Source organism: Carassius auratus, unplaced genomic scaffold (assembly GCF_003368295.1).
Source record: "Carassius auratus strain Wakin unplaced genomic scaffold, ASM336829v1 scaf_tig00014572, whole genome shotgun sequence".
NCBI lineage: Eukaryota > Metazoa > Chordata > Actinopteri > Cypriniformes > Cyprinidae > Carassius > Carassius auratus.
The window spans coordinates 132,501-140,000 of NW_020524510.1; the positions used below are offsets into that span (position 1 = coordinate 132,501).

At 51.1% G+C, this 7,500-nt stretch overlaps 1 pseudogene; it reads right to left on the bottom strand.

Annotated features, from left to right (window-relative positions):
• The window catches only part of LOC113074417 (cytoplasmic dynein 1 heavy chain 1-like), a 54,923-nt pseudogene that overhangs the window by 29,304 nt on the left and 18,119 nt on the right, over nucleotides 1-7,500 (bottom strand).

Genomic DNA, 7,500 nt, shown 5'->3' on the forward strand with positions numbered 1-7,500 from the left:
ACTATGCTGGAGATGAAATTGTCTCTGATAATAACTTGTCTGATCTTTTTCCAGTCACTAGTTTCCTCCCCGAGCAGGAGGCAGATCGACTCTAGAGCCAGTTTAACGGCTGCCGGAGGGTTGGCCATAGCACGAACCTCAACCAGATGCTGCTTCTTAATGGAGCTGACCGCTAGAGAGGGAATGGAGTGTGGTGTTTAGGACCATGAGGACACATGGGTTCAGGCGGGGGAGCGGAGCGGCCGCGGCGCTGGAGAGGGAACCGTGTCACGTGATGATCATTAGATCTGGAGCACGGTGACCCTCCTCACACACACCGCCGCTCCACACCCCGCAGTCAGTCACCTGATCTCATCAGCAGAAAAGTTCACAATAGTGGGGATGAAGTTCTCGCGCATTATGATGGAGCGAATCTGCTTCCAGTCGGTGGTGCTCTCGCCCAGCAGCAGACAGATGGACTCCAGAGCCAGCTTGACCGCGGCCGGCGGGTTGGCCATCGATCGCACCTCCACTAAGTGCTGCTTCTTAATCGATTTAACAGCTAAACAAGCCACAAGCCGTGAGCAGAGGAAAGAGTGAAGACAGGAAGAGGTTAGCGCCGGGAAAAGACCACGAGCACCGCTGGCAAACACACGAGAGACAGAGCTGAAAGCAGAAGAACTGAAGGAAATATCCACTGATGTTTTCGGACACTGGCTGGTGTTAATGGTTTTAGAGCAGATGTCTCAAATCTGGAGCTTAACCTCTGACTTTATTCCTCAAACCAGTGAATATTTCCTCAGTGGATCACAACTGTGCAGGAAACACTATTTCAGACTGATACTTTATTTAATATTAAAGGTGGACCGATGTATTGGTTCTGATCAATCAGCATCAGTAGTTTGACTGAGTCTCTCCTGACAGTTTTCCAGGTTGTGTTCATCGCTGGAGCGTGTGAGCGTTCAGAAGTGTGTGCTGTGATTATACAGAGCGGGAAACTTCAGAACATCTGTCACAGCTGCAGCAGATGTGTGTGTTTACAGATGGCCATGACTGCTGAAATAACACTTTACTCCGTTTATGACATTAGGTGTGAGTGTGTTAATTCAGTTTACTGTTACTAACACATTTTTCTTCTGTTAACATTAGTTAATAAACTATGAACTAACTTTAATGATCAATACGATAAATAATATTACATTTTTTATTCATTTACAATTTATGGTTCAGTAGTGTTTTCTTTTCTTTTTTTATAGTAAAGCACTATTTTGGTTTTCTTTCACTATCCATTTAACAAACTATTGGTAGATTAATGGTATGGGTCCGTGAGGTCAAAGCTAGCTGTCGTTTCAGTGAAACCCTCCATCGGTCGACCTCTAGCTAATGTGAGCAGATTACTGTAACATGAACAGAGCAGTGGAAGCTCGGAGGAGACGGAGCGAAGCGTACCGTTCTGAGCCTCGATGACGGCCGGCTCCACCTGGTCCAGATCCTGCTTCACACTCAGCTGCTTGTCTTTAATCACTTCCTGCTGCTTGTAAACCGCTTCCTGTATCTCCTGACTCATGACCTGTGGAGCCGAACAACACCCGTCAGGTTATTTAGGAGATCAGCGGCTGAACGAGGAGCTGAACGGTGACTCTTGCCTTCTTCTTCTCGGCCTCCTGCTGGTCTTTCACCATCTTCTTCAGCTTGTCGTTGGCAGCAGCGTTCTTGACCTCCAGCTCCTGACTCTTGATCCGCAGGTCACGCCGCAGCTCCTCCACCTGTGACAGCACACGTTAATAACGCTGAAGCAGCTTGTGCGTCTGCGTGTGTGATGTGAAGCACGCACCTGATCCACCGTCTCTTTGATTTTACGCAGACCCACGTTCAGATGCATCTGCTGCTCCTCCAGCTCGCTGCGCTTCTCGTTGAACAGGTTGGCGTAGTGGTTGATGAAGTCCAGGTAGTGACGCGGGGTGATGGCCATAGTGTGACCGCCGCGCTTCGCCAGACGGTTGTTAGCCTAACACACACACACACACACACACACACACAGAGAGAAATAAAGCATCACGGTGTGCACTGAAACTAGAGTTGCACAATTTACTAGAGGCTGTGGGAAACAATTAATTACTGCAGTTTATTTAAAGTGTTTAATTTACATGAATTAAAAATATACATTTATAATAATAAATATACATTTAATGAACCAATTTTACATATAACATTTGAATTAATAATTCAATGACTCACTCATAAATACTTCACTTGTTTCATTCTGGATGATCATTTACATGTTAGTGCACAAGTGCAGTATGGAGTGCCTCAAGGCTCAGTACTAGGGCCGCTACTCTTCACACTTTATATGTTACCCTTGGGAGATATCATCAGGAAACATGGCGTAATCTTTCACTGTTATGCTGACGATACTCAGCTCTATATTTCTTTGTGGCCCGATGATTCACACTAATTTGAAAAACTAACACAATGCATAGTCGATATAAAACATTGGATGAGTAATTTCTTACTGCTAAATTCTGAAGAAAAAAAAAAACAATCAGGGGTATTAATTACAAGACCAAAACCCTGGAAATATGTAATAACCTAAAACACTGTTTAACACTTGATGGCTGCTAGAAAGGACCTCTACATCCCTGAAAGACAGCGGAGACCAGGACAACTAGAGCCCAGATACAGATCCCCTGTAAAGACCTTGTCTCAGAGGAGCACCAGGACAAGACCACAGGAAACAGATGATTCTTCTGCACAATCTGACTTTGCTGCAGTCTGGAATTGAACTACTGGTTTCGTCTGGTCAGAGGAGAATGGCACACTGTTTCCCTGTTTAATACTGTAAAACTGCTTTGAAACAAACTGTATTTTAAAAACCACTATATAAATAATGGTGACTTGAAGCAGTTTCTTACCTAAACATGCTAACTATCTGCTCTGTTTCAACGGCAGCCCAAATGCAGATTACAATGCTCTTGTAAGACTCTTTCGAAGATTTAATAGACACACAAATCATATAAATCGTGAATTGTGAGTGCATAAACCACTTAGACTAGTTTTCAAAAGTTAATCATCTATTATTTTTCTTTAAGGCTAGTCAGAACTTTATAGAGAAGTTATAAAAAGGGAGAATGGTCAAATTTAGCAAACAACTAGTTGATGGAATTAGTTAAGATGGTGTCTTAACATAGTGGGGCTAAGTTTATGTGACCGGTCCCAGATCGATGCGGTGATATTCTCTGACTGAAGCTGATGTGAACCTCTCTGACCTGGTGCAGGGTCTGATGCACGAACACACATCCGTTGACGATGGCCTCGCGGTGCGTGGGAGTCTGCGGCAGCTTGTCATACACCGTGGGCATGTAGTCCGGCACTTTGTAGTTGGGCTTCTCCAGGTCCATCTTGCTGGTGAACTCTTTACCCACCTGATACAGCGCTTCAGTGGACCAATCCCCAAACCAGTTGAGCACACACCTGAGGAGAAACACATCAGTCCAGCGTAAGAGCAACAGCGGTTAGAGAAAGAGCACACAGAAGTTAGCTGTGATTTTAATTAAATGCACAAAATTAGAATATCACATAAAACTTCATAAAACTTTCAGTCCCACGTGTTAAAAACTCTGTCACGGTCCAGAGAAAGCATGAACTGATCAAATGTATGAAATGTCTGGATGATAGCGTGTGCCACTAACGCACCTGTTGAAGAGGGCAGGTGAGGTGGCCGCTCGGTCCTTCAGTCCCTCTGATGACGGGTTCATGGTGAACACCACGTGCAGGTTCCTGATCACCTGACTGGTGAACCACTTGTAGAGCTCCTCGTGAGTGTCCAGCATCAAGCCCTCCTTCTGCGCTCCTTCCTTGCACTGCGTCATCAGCGTGGCATATTCGTCGCCCTCGAACAGACCGGGCACCTGCAACAGCACAGAGCGGTCAGAACACCGGACAGACGGAGAGCGAGAGACGCTCTTCATCAGGGGTCACACCTCTCCGTTGGCCAGCAGTGTGTTCATGCGCTCCAGGAAGCCCGAGTCCAGCACGTTCGACTCGTCCATGATGAAGGCGATCTTCTCGTTCTTGCAGCCGGAGCGACGGAGCACTGTCCGCAGGTCTTCGTCAAAGTCCTCGCCCGTGTATTTCCTGTGGACCTGCGAGGACACGATGGGTTAGCCTCAAACAAACAGAACTGGAGACAATCTCCATCTCACTGCTCTGACCTTGATCTGATAGACGCTCAGGCCGTTCATCCAGGCCACGAAGCGGGAGAGCGTGGTCTTTCCAGCGCCGCTGACGCCGATCAGGAGCAGGTGACCCTGCGGCTGACGGAAGATCCTGGAGGAGAACATCAGCATGATGTCACTGAAGCATCAGCAGGAGAAATAACAAACAGCGGTGTCTCTTCAGACTCTCTGTACCTGTCGATCCTCAGCACGTGATCCAGAACCTCATTGAAGAGCACCAGAGGAACGTCCAGCTCCTCCTCGTAGAACACCTTCAGTCTGGCCTTCACATAGTCACGCAGCTCCTCCTGCTCCACGGGAACATAGTCCTGCAGGAGAACAGCAGAAGCTCAGTCGTCCGTCTGCAGGGACGTCCAGAAGAGTTCAGCTCGGTCACTCACCTTGGAGAGCCAGTTGCTGTACAGGATGGGTCTGTTAAGGGCCTTGTCACGCTCGATGTTGGGGAAGTGTTTGAGGGCGACCGTGTCGATGTTCTCATCCGTCCAGCGTCTCTCCTCATCCTCCACCAATCTGCAGGAGAACCAGATCAATCAGTGTCATACTCGAGTCAAATGTAACACTGTTTAGAAGAAAACGCAACATTGTTCCAAAACAGGAAGCTAAACTGTAACCATGTGATCTACAGGAGCCTTAAACTCACCGGTCCTGGAAGAGTCTCAGCGCTTCGTGAGCCCAGATGCGAATCAGACCCTCCACAGGAAGTGTCTCCAGCGGCCGCAGCGCCTCAAAGATGCCTCGGACCCAGCGGGTCATCTCTCTCGGAGAGTAGATGTAGTGCGGCTGTGTGTCCTGAGTGAACCGCTCCTGCTCAACATAAAACAGTCAGATAAACATCTCATCATCTCAGGAGCAAACCCAGGAGCGTTCAGGGTTAGACTGCACACCTGAGACATGGTGTAGAACTCGACCATGGCAGCCGTGAGCGGCTCAGCGAAGGTCCGCAGGGACGGGATCAGTCGGAGCATGGCTCTGTTGAAGGTGCCGTAGATCTGTGTGAGCGAGGCCGGCCCGGGATAGTCCACATACACCACCGGCACGTGACGCAGAAACCTGCACACGGTCACACGAGGAACGTCAGGACATCACTGAACACATCTCCGTCTGTATGAGCAGTGATGAGGACCCACCTGTAGGAGAGCGGCTTCCTGCCGGGGTCTGTGGGGGGGTTACAGGCTCCGACGAACTGGATCCGCTCCAGCTTCACCCAGGTCTGGTCTGAGGTGCGGTAGAAGCCCCCGTGCTCCACCATCTGAACACAGCACACGGGTCACACACACACACACACACACACACACACACACACCACACACCCCCGCAGCGACACGCACCTGTCTGATGAAGGAGATGACCCGCTGCGTGCCGTACTTGTCCATGTCGGGGAGGTTGATCTCGTCACAGAAGAGCACCAGCCACTTGCCCAGCTGCACCGGAGCCAGAACCACGCCGTTCGGAGTCCTGCGGTACTCACAGTAATGATCGAAGGTCTTCAGCAGCAGCTCTGGAGTCGTAGCGCTGGAGAAGTTCAGTCCCACCACCTGGAGAACACACACATTACACACGTGTCCGAGCATCAGATCAGACTGCTCCATCTGTGACCGCTCCTCACCTCCATGTCCGGCAGGGCTCTCAGGGCACTGAACAGGGTCATGGTCTTCCCGGAGCCCGGCGGCCCACAGAGCACCAGAGGCTTGTGTTCGGCCAGCCAGGTGTAGAGCAGAGCCTCGTGCCGCACCGTGTCCAGAGTGGGCACCACCACGTCCGGCGAGGCCACCTTGTGCGTCTCCACCTCGATCTGAGGCACCTTCACCTGCCAGGACTGCCACTCGCCCGTGATGGACACCTGACGGATTCACCGCAGCGTTAGAGTCTCACACTCACCTCAAACATCACACTGCACCTGAGACGGCGTCCGCTCGCACCTCGTAGTCGATGATCGGCACGTTCGGAGCAGACGGCAGAGACACGGTGGTGATGCGGCGGATGTATTCTCCCAGCTCCGCTCGCATCTTCAGCCTGCTGTCACCCGAGAAGGACCACAGCACTGCGTAGATCAGGTATTTCTGCACCACAAGCTCAGAGTTAGCATGTGTCATTACCTCTCACTCACGTAGCATGTAAACACATGAGCCGGCTCGTCCAGGGGTCACACCTGCATGTATTTCTCCAGCTGGTCCATGGGCATGGGGAAATCCGGGTGGTTGTTGTTGTAGAGGGCGATGTTGCGGCAGGCCTGATGCAGCATGGAGAAGAGTGAGCTCAGCGAGCGCAGACGCGTGAAGTCCATGATGTGCTCCATCTTAGACGCGTGTTCCAGAGCTTTGATGACCAGACCGGTGGAGGTGAAGTACGGCTGGAGGATCACAGCGGCGTCTCTCTGGATCTGTGGATCAAACACAGGACGCTCTGAAACCTGACGAGCACACGCATGAAGCACACACGGAGCGATCGAGAGAAAGATGGAGTACCTGCAGCATTGGTGAAGCGGCCTCCTCGCCCTCGTCCTCCGTGGCCTTCCTCATGCGCTGAGCCTCATCCTCTCCCTCATCCAGCGGGATGCTCCTCAGACGCGCCAGGAAGTTGTTGAAGATCATGTCGGTGCTGAGAACGTCCTCGCTGAACCAGACCATCCCACAGCGAGACACGGTGGCCAGCGTGGCGTACTTCAGGTCCTGCACCTCAAACATGATGCGCACCTGTGTGACGAGAGCATCATCATCATCATCATCATCATCTCGACTACACACTCCACATCAGATCTGCTGCGTACGTTGGGTGGCAGGCTGAGGCGCTCTCCGTTGGGGAGAGTCAGGAGCTTGTTGTCGTCCAGCACAGAGTTCAGATTCTCCACCCACTCCGGATCCACGTCACCGTCGAAGATGATCCACTGCCGCTTCTGCAGCTCTCCACGGACGTTATCGATGATCCTGAACACACACCCACATGAGCACAGGCATCAGAATGAACACACACCTGAGGACAGACGAGGACTCACTTCCGGAGCACGTGTGTGAAGAGTCCGTCGGTCCACTCGCGAGTGTTGGGGTCCAGCGTGCCGTACAGGTGGTCTTTGCTGATGGCTTTGGGGTCGATGATGTGAGCGACGCCCTCCAAACCCTCCAGCCTCTCCAGGGCTTTGAGCAGGACTCTCCAGGCCATGGTCTTCCCGCTGCCGGACGGCCCGACCATCATCAGCCCGTGATTGATCTGAGTGATCTGATACAGCTGCAGCACCTGAGGAGCAGCACACGGTCAGACCCATGAGTGTGTGTGTGTGTGTGTGTGTGTG